At 47.8% G+C, this 9,781-nt stretch overlaps 1 pseudogene; it reads left to right on the plus strand.

Moving 5' to 3' along the window:
- Positions 1 to 531: 531 nt before the first annotated feature.
- LOC129015599 (PRAME family member 17-like) lies at positions 532 to 3,371 on the plus strand (annotated as a pseudogene).
- The last annotated feature ends 6,410 nt before the right edge of the window (positions 3,372 to 9,781 follow it).

Below are 9,781 nucleotides of genomic sequence, written 5' to 3' on the forward strand. Positions count from 1 at the left end.
TCCCAAGTAGCTGGGATTACAGGCATGGACCACCACACCTGGCTAATATTTTGTATTAGTAGAGGTGGTATTTCACCATGTTGGTTGGGCTGGTCTCAAACTCCCGACCTCATGATCTCCCCACCTCGGGCTCACAAAGTGCTGGGACTACAGGCATGAGCCACCACGCCCGGCTAAGAAGACATTTTTGTTTTCTCAAAAAAGTGGAGATCTGAGCTTCAAAGATCCTTGGTAACACTTCCCAGTGTTATCAGTTTAGTGGAGCAGTGGCTAATAATTCATGGACCCTATAGGAGTGCCTTGCCTGCTCTTTAGAGGTTGGGACATACTCTTCTTGGTAGCAGAAGGGCAGAACTATGCCTCTGTGGCCACGTATTGCGGAATGGAATTGGAGTAAACTGAGGGCTCTTTCACACATGCTAGAGAAATGACTTTGGCCCTAGGAGAAGAGGGGGTTGCAGGGGATGGGCCTGAGAAACTTGCCTTTTCACTGGATTGTCCTCTAGAGTTTTTCCTTGCAGATTTGTCAGAATGAGCCTCCAGTCCCCATCCAGGCTCCTGGAGCTGGCAGGGCAGAGCCTGCTAAGGAAGCAGTGCTTGACCATCTTCACCCTGGATGAGCTGCCCAGGGAGGTCTTCCCTCTGATGTTCATGGAGGCCTTCAGCATGAGACACTGTGAGGCCCTGAAGCTGATGGTGCAGGCCTGGCCCTTCACCCACGTCCCTCTGGGGTCCCTGATGAAGACACCTCATCTGGAGACCTTGCAAGCTGTGCTGAAGGGACTTGATACACTGCTGGCCCAGAAGGTTTGCCCCAGGTGAGGTGACTCAGGTGGCCTGGTGGGAAGGGTCCAGGCATCCAGGGAAGGGACAGCGGGCTCAGGAGGAGTGGTGGGGTTGGGGAGCAAGGGTGGCTCAGAGGCTTCTGCTGGTGCCCATGAGAGGTCTTGACCATTGCCCAGATCCTCTGGGAAAGGACTGCTCACCATAGAGGGTCTACTGAGGAAACAGGAACCTGCTTTCTCCCAGTGGATGGTAAAGGTTCTCGAAGTGAGAACCAGGCAGAATAAAAGGGGAGCAGGATGGAGAAGAGACAGAAGGAGGAGCACTGAGGACAGGAGCAGCTGATTGATGTCCTGGATGTGGAGTGAAAGCTCAGGTCACGGGTGGGTCCTTGCCTACATTCTGAGCTTTTCTTCTATGTTACTCACAGCAGGTGGAAACTTCAAGTGCTGCATTTGTGGGATGTTGATGAGAATTTCTGGACCATATACTCTGGAGCTAGGTCGCTCTCCTGCTCCGCAGAGTGCGTGAGTAAAAGGCAGACAGTGGAGGACTGTCCAGGGATGGAGAGTACCAGCCCTTGAAGGTGTTCATAAACCTCTGTCTAAAGAAAAGTACTCTGGATGAATGCCTGAGCTATCTCTGTGGGTGGATCCACTACAAAAGAGGTCTAGTGCACCTGTGTTGTAATAAGGTGCAGAATTACTCAATGCCAACTTCAACTTTCAGAAATTTATTGAAAAGGGTATACCCAGACAGTATCCAGGATTTGGAAGATAGGAGAAAGTGCTCTCTGAATAAAACAGGAAAGTTTGCCCCTTACCTGAGCCAGATGAGCAATCTTCACAAACTCTTTTTAGCCTTCAGTTATGACAATGAGTTATATGTAAGCGGCCAACAGCACTTAGTTCCTGACTTGGACTGTCCATTCCTCTGCCTGTACTACCTTCAGATGCTTTACATAAGAAAGGTCAATAATATCAAAGAGCATCTGGAGAACCTGCTCAGGTAAGAAAGGATGGTGAGCTTTCTCTGCAGACCATACCATAGACTTTTATTCTTTTTCACAGTAAATGCTAGTGGGCATCTACCATGTGCCAGCCACTGGTGATGTCACAGGGAAAGGGACGCTAGAATGTCAGCGCCTTATGCTGTTCAGTGCTCTATATCCTGAAGTGGGTATCACAAGACCGCTCAAATAAGGGTAGAGGGATGACCTGGGGTAGATGCTACACAGAGAGACATGTAGGGAGCTAGTTAGTCAGGGGTTCAGATCTAGGGAGGGTGCATTTGTGAATTCCTTTTTAGGAAGTGTATTTGAAGTTACATGATGAAACTTACACTTCATACAGAGGAGAGTATGAAAGAAGGGAAAGTGCATCAAACCTGTGTGTTTCACAGTAGAAGCTCCGTCTACACTGCTTAGTAAACACCAATGATCCTCTCTCTAATTCCCTGTCTGTAAAAGGTTCTTTTGAACCCCAGGAAAAGTAGTTGACATGGGAAAAGCGTGCTTCTTGGATGGAGGTGAGGGAGTAGGCAGGAGAGTGGTATAAACTGATAGGTGGTTTACAGATGCAGGCATGTCAGGGAACCTTTGCAGGCAAGTGGCCCTAGCAGATATCCCTAGACCTTGCTCAGCTGAGTTCTTTGTGCACATCTCCCACTAGGCTTCTCTGACCCAGAGATGAGGTTGTCTGCTGAAAGATGAAGTAAAGAGGCTTTAAAGATTTTGTGGCTTTGAACCAATCACACAAGCAAGGGTGGAAGGACTGAGCCTAAAATGGAGCTGCCCCTGAATGATCTGAGTCTTCATCAGGCAGCACCTTGCATGCGGCCCATCATATGATGATGGGAACAAATTTGTGTTTGGGTGAAACAGGCTTCCCCATTGCTGTTACTATAACACCTGTGTTGTAGTAAGGTGCAGAATTACTCAATACCACTTCAAGTTTACCATTGAGATTATTTCCCACCCCCATCCTCTAACTGGCACCATTGAGCATAACTAATTTCTTGTTCTCCCCAGGTGCTTCAAGAACCTCTTGGGGACCTTTATAGTCTGTCATGCTTACCTAGCTCATTGGGACATGGAGTGTCTGTCTCAGTACCCAAGCCTCAGTCAGCTAAAGGAGCTGCATCTGATTCATATCCTAATGTGAACCACCAATCTTGAGCTCCTTGGAGCTCTGCTAGAGAAAGTTGCTGCTACTCTCAAAATCCTCACGTTAAAGGACTGTCAGATCCAGGACTCCCAACTCAGGGTCCTCCTGCCTGCCCTGAGCCACTACTCTCAGCTTAAAACCTTCTACTTTCGTGGAAATGAGACCTCCATGAATGCTCTGAAAGACCTGCTGTGTCACACAGGCGGGCTGAGCATGTTAGGCCTGGAGTTGTATCCTGCCCCTCTGGAGTGTCTTGACAACAGGGGTCATGTCAATTGGGAGATCCTCACCCCAATTCGGGCTGAGCTGATTCATACACTCAGGGAAGTCAGGCAGCCCAAGAGGATCTTTTTTGGTCCCGTCCCCTGCCCTTCCTGTGGCTCATGGCCATCTGAGAAAGTTGACTTCCATCTTTGCTCTTAGGGAAGGCCTGGTTAGTGAGTTGGATATGCTTTCTTCTGGACCCTTGGGCACTAAAATCTAGGACACAGGTGCTTTTTTAAATTTTTTTTGATGAAGTCTCGCTCTGTCCCTCAGGCTGAAGTGCAGTGCACAATCTCAGCACAATGCAACATTCACCTCCCAGGTTCAAGTGATTCTCCTGCCTCAGCCTCCCTAGTAGCTGGTGTTACTGATGTGTGCCACCACACCCAGCTAATTTTTGTATTTTTTTCTTTTTTTTTTTTGAGACAGAGTCTCGCTCTGTCACCCAGGCTGGAGTGCAGTGGCATGATTTCGGCTCTCTGCAACCTCCGCCTCCCGGGTTCATGCCATTCTCCTACCTCAGCCTCCCAAGTAGCTGGGACTATGGGTGCCCACCACCACACCCAGCTAGTTTTTGGTATTTTTAGTAGAGTCAGGGTTTCACCGAGTTAGCCAGGATGGTCTTGATCTCCTGACCTCGTGATCTGCCTGCCTCGGCCTCTCAAAGTGTAATTTTTGTATTTTTAGTAGAGACAGGGTTTCACGATGTTGGAGGAGGCTGGCCTTGAACTCCTGACCTCAAGTGATCTGACCACCTTGGCCTTCCACAGTGCTGGGTTTACAGGCATGAGCAGCCAGGCCCGGTCACGTGCATCTTAAAGGAAGCACACAGCCATGTATTTCAGGCACGTGCTGACTGTGAGTGGAAAAACAAAGGTGACTCAGCTGGGGACAGGACTGGGTGAAAATGCTGACTTGGCATCGATAAAGCCTTCAGGGACATGTGTCCTAGACTCAGAAATGGAACCTGAAGTTCTAGAGTGATGCAGGAATTATGCCTGCAAGGATGGTTATTTTAAACTGTCAAAAATAAGTGGAACCTGAATGGAAACTTTCTGGTGTCTTCCATGATTGATCAATCTGTTTTAGGTATTTATACATCAGAAATCTCTAGTTACTGATGAGAGGTACTACGTTATCTGTGATTAAGGTTCAGCTGCAGCAAATCAAGGCATCAAAACTGAAATGTGATCATTTTGATTAATTCTCACCTATTTTTCTTTTTGATTTTTTGTTAAATTATATTTTTTCTAGAAAAATCACATAATTTAAAATTTACCATGTTACCATTTTTAAATGTATAGTTCAGAAGTGTTCACTGTATTTACATCATTGTACAACCAATCTCCAGGACCTTTTCATCTTGTAAAACTGAAACTGTGTATGTATTAAACTTTACACAACTCCCCTGTATTAGTCCATTTGTGTTGCTCTAAGGGAATACGTGAGACTGGGTAATTTATAAAGAAAAGAGCTTTACTTAGCTCATGGTTCTGTAGGCTGTACAAGAAGTATGGCACTGGCATCTGCTCAGCTTCTGGTGAGGGCTTCAGGGAGCTTCCACTCATGGTGGAATGCGAAGGGGCGCATTCATCATTTGGCAAGAGAGAAGGAAAGGGAGGGGAGAAAGGTGCCAAGCTCCTTTCAACATCAGTTCTCAAGAAAACTAATTGAGAGAGAACTCACAAATTATCACAAGGACAGCACCAAGCCATTCATGAGGGATCCACTCGCATGACCCAAACACTTCCCACCAGACCCCACCTCCCATATTGGGCATCAAATGTCAACATGAGGTTTGGAAGGGACAAACATCCAAACCACATCATCTCCCTTCCCCGCTCTCTCCAGCTACTGGCAACTACTGTTCTACTTTCTGTGTTTGTGAATTGAAGTACTTTAGATACCTCATGTAAGTGGAATCACACAGTATTTGTTCTTCCATGACTGGCTTATTTCACTTAGCATAATGTCTTCAAGGTTTACCCATGTTGTAGCATATGACATGAAATGATTTTCCAAGTGTCTTTCCAGCTTGGAGTTGGTAACTGGAAACCTCTAGATGATGGAGAAGCAAAAGAGATGGAAACAGACAACTCAGCATCAGAACCCAGCATCTGAGATGGATCCAAAGAGTTTGCTTTCCTCTTGGGAGCAGAGCCCCTCACCTTAATGACCATGTGCTTGTGATCTGATGACAACTGCACTGTTAGATAATGAATCATTTTTTAATGATTTCTTTTTTTTTATTAAGTATTTATTGATCATTCTTGGGTGTTTCTCGGAGAGGGGGATATGGCAGGGTCATAGGATAATAGTGGAGAGAAGGTCAGCAGATAAACACATGAACAAAGGTCTCTGGTTTTCCTAGGCAGAGGTCCCTGCGGCCTTCTGCAGTGTTTGTGTCCCTGGGTACTTGAGATTAGGGAGTGGTGATGACTCTTAAAGAGCATGCTGCCTTCAAGCATCTGTTTAACAAAGCACATCTTGCACCGCCCTTAATCCATTTAACCCTGAGCTGACACAGCACATGTTTCAGAGAGCAGGGGGCTGGGGGCAAGGCCATAGATCAACAGCATCCCAAGGCAGAAGAATTTCTCCTAGTAGAGAACAAAGTGGAGTCTCCTATGCCTACTTCTTTCCACACAGACACAGTAACAATCTGATCTCTCTTTCTTTTCCCAACATTTCCCTTTTCTTTTCAACAAAACCACCATCATCCTCATGGCCCGTTCTCGATGGTCGCTGTCTCTTCGGAGCTGTTGGGTACACCTCCCAGACAGGGCGGCCGGGCAGAGGCACTCCTCACCTCCCAGACGGGACGGCCGGGCAGAGGCGCTCCTCATCTCCTAGACAGGGCGGACGGGCAGAAGCGCTCCTCACTTCCCAGAAGGGGCGGCGGGCAGAGGCCCTCCTCACTTCCTCCCAGAAGGGGTGGCGGCTGGGCAGAGGTGCTCCTCACCTCCCAGATGGGGGCGGCTGGGCAGAGGCGCTCCTCACTTCCTCCCAGACAGGGTGGCGGCTGGGCAGAGGCCCTCCTCACTTCCCAGATGGAGCGGCCAGGTAGAGGCGGTCCTCACTTCCCAGATGGGGCAGCGGGACAGAGGTGCTCCTCACTTCCTCCCAGACGGGGTGGCAGCCAGGCAGAGGCGCTCCTCACCTCCCAGACGGGGCGGCCGGGCAGAGGTGCTCCTCATCTCCCAGATGGGGTGACCGGGCAGAGGCGCTCCTCACTTCCCAGACGGGTCGGCAAGGCAGAGGTGCTCCTTACTTCCCAGACAGTGAGGCTGGGCAGAGGCGCTCCTCACTTCCTATATGGGATGGCGGCTGGGCAGAGGCGCTCCTCACTTCCCAGACGGGGCAGCCGAGCAGAGGGGCTCCTCACTTCCTATACCGGTTGGCTGCCGGGCAGAGACGCTTCTCACTTCCCAGACGGGGCGGCCGGGCAGAGGGGCTCCTCACATTCCAGACGATGGGTGGCCAGGCAGAGATGCTCCTCACTTCCTAGACGGGGTGGCAGCAGGGCAGAGGCTCTAATCTTAGCACTTTAGGAGGCCAAGGCAGGCGGCTGGGAGGTGGAGGCTGTAGCGAGCCAAGATCACGCCACTGCACTCCAGCCTGAGCAACATTGAGCATTGAGTGAGCGAGAATCCGTCTGCAATCCCAGCACCTTGGGAGGCCCAGGCAGGCAGATCATTCGGGGCCAGCAGCTGGACACCAGCCCGGTCAACACGGCGAAACCCCGTCTCCACCAAAAATACAAAAACCAGTGAGGCATGGTGGCGAGCGCCTGCAATCCCAGGCACTCGGCAGGCCGAGGCAGGAGAATCACAGGAGCCCGAGGCAGGAAGGTTGCAGCGAGCTGAGATCACGGCAGTACAGTCCAGCTTCGGCAACAGAGGGAGACCAAAGAAAGAAGGAGAGGGGACCGAAGAAGGAGGCGGGAGACGGGAGGAGGAGGAGGAGGGAGAGGGAGAGGGAGAGGGGGAGGGGGAGGGAGAGGGAGAGGGCAATTCTCACCCATTTTTTACTTCCCTTCAGTCATTTGTTTCTTCCTTACTTTCTCCCATGCCTGTTCACTGGGTTCATTCACAAAGGATGCACACTTGGGGCCTGGAACACTCTATGTGGGCAGTGATGATGAACCACTGAAATCTACCCTCTTCTCAGGGGCCCTTACTGCTCCCCAGATACTGAGACCCTGCTCAATCCTAATGGGCAGATCCAGAGGAATCCAGTCCTGATTTTTGGCCATGCCAAGAAATGGCTTCACTGAACCAGGGCCTGCCCCCTGACCTTGAAGGGAATGGCCATAGTGTGTATCATGACATCACCAACCATCGCCTGTCCTCAAGGTGGCTGGTGGGTTTCACTGAATTAAAGTGGTTGTGTCCAATTTCCCTTTTAGAAAAATGCATATTACATAATCTAAATATTTCTGGTCCACATTAATACAAAAATACATCTTTTGGAAAGCTAATTCATACCAATGAGATATCGTCCTATAACATCTCCCTTCTCTCATTATCAAGAAACACAAGAGACCAGGACACTGACCTGTAAGCAGCATTCCCGCACTGCCTTGAGAATCTCTTTGGAACTTGCTCCCTGTGGGCCAGGAAGCTCTCTGATGGTTCACTGAGGTGAACCAGGGCTCACTGTGTTGACCCGGTTGATCTCAAACTCCTAGACTTAAGTGTTCCTCCTGTCTTGGCCACCCAAAATGCTGGAATTACATGCATGAGCCACCGTGCCTAGTCTTACTATTTCTCTAATTTCAAAATTATTGTGGATATATAAATCTCTTGCATATTTACAGGGTACATCTGATGTTCTTTTTTTTTTTTTTTTTTTGTGAGATGGAGTCTCCCTCTGTCACCCAGGCTGGAGTGCAATGGCACAATCTTGGCTCACTGAAACCTCTGCCTTTTGGGTTCAAGAAATTCTCCTGCCTCAGCTTCCTCAGTAGCTGGGACTACAGGAGCCCATCACCCAGCTAATTTTTGTATTTTAAGTGGAGATGGGGTTTCACCAGGTTTTTCAAGCTGGTCTTGAACTCCTGACCTCAGGTAATCCACCCGCCTCAGCCTTCCAAAGTGCTGGGTTTATAGACATGAGCCACAGCACCTGGCCTGATATTCTGATACAAGCGTAAAATGTGTAATGTGCAAATCAGGGTAACGCAGGTTTTCACCATCTCAAGAATTTATCATTTCTTTGTGTTAGCAACATTCCAATTCCATTGTTTTAATTATATAGAAATTTACTATGAACTATTGTCAACATGAGTTGCCCTATGGTGCTACTGAACTCTAGATCTTATTCCTACCTAACTGCATTTTTGTACCCATTAAACATCCCCTTCTTTTTATGTTTCTGTTTTTTTTTTTTTTGAGATACAGTCTTGCTCTGTCACCCAGGCTGGAGTGCAGTAGTGAGATCTCACCTCACTGAAAACTCCACCTCCTCGGTTCATGCCATTCTCCTGCCTCAGCCTCTGAGTAGCTGGGACTACAGGTGCTTGCCACCACGTCCAGCTAATTTTTTGTGTTTTTAGTAGAGACGGGGTTTCACTGTATTAGCCAGGATGGTCTCAATCTTCTGACCTCGTGATCCACCCATCTTGGTCTCCCAAAGTGCTGGGATTACAGGCATGAGCCACCACGCCCTTCTTATTCTTGTTTCCCATTATCCTTCCTAGCTTCTGATAACCATCATTCTACTTTCTATTTTTAAGTTTCATGTTTTTTAATCCCTAAATATGTGTGAGAACATGCCATGTTTGTATTTCTATATCTGGCTTACTTCACTTAAAATGATGCCCTCCAGTTCCATCCATGTTGTTGCAGATGACAGGATTTCATTCATGTTTATGGCTGAATGATATTCTATTGTGTATATTTACCACATTTTCTTGATCCATTTATCTGTTGATGGGCACTTAGGTTGTTTCCATATTTTGGCTATTATGGATAGTGCTGTAATAAATATGTGAGTGCAGGCCAGGTGCAGTGGCTCACACCCATAATCCCAGAACTTTGGGAGGCCAAGGCAGGTGGATCACTTGAGGTCAGGAGTTAGAGACCAGCTGCCCAGCATGGTGAAACTCCATTTCTACTAAAAATACAAAATTAGCCGGACATGGTGACACAAACCTGTAATCCCAGCTACTTGGGAGGCTGAGGGAGGAGAATCACTTGAACCCAGAAGGCAGAGGTTGCAATGAGCTAAGATCACACCACTGCACTCCAGCCTGTGCAACAAGAGTAAAAACTCAGTCTCACAAAAATAAAAAGAAATAAAGAAAAATAAAAATAATATGGAAGTGCAGATATCTCTTGGATATATTTCTTTATTCTTTTGGATATATATCCAGCAGGGAAATTTATGGTTCATATAGTAATTCTATGTTTATTTTTTGGAGGAAACTCCATATTGTTTTTCATAGTAGTTGTACTAATTTACATAACTACCAATGGTGTACCAGGGTTCTCATTTCTCCATATTCTCCTTGGCATTATTCTCTGTTGGTTTTTCTATTTTCAGAGACAGGGTCTTGCAATGTTGCC

This window comes from Pongo pygmaeus, chromosome 1 (genome assembly GCF_028885625.2).
Source record: "Pongo pygmaeus isolate AG05252 chromosome 1, NHGRI_mPonPyg2-v2.0_pri, whole genome shotgun sequence".
NCBI lineage: Eukaryota > Metazoa > Chordata > Mammalia > Primates > Hominidae > Pongo > Pongo pygmaeus.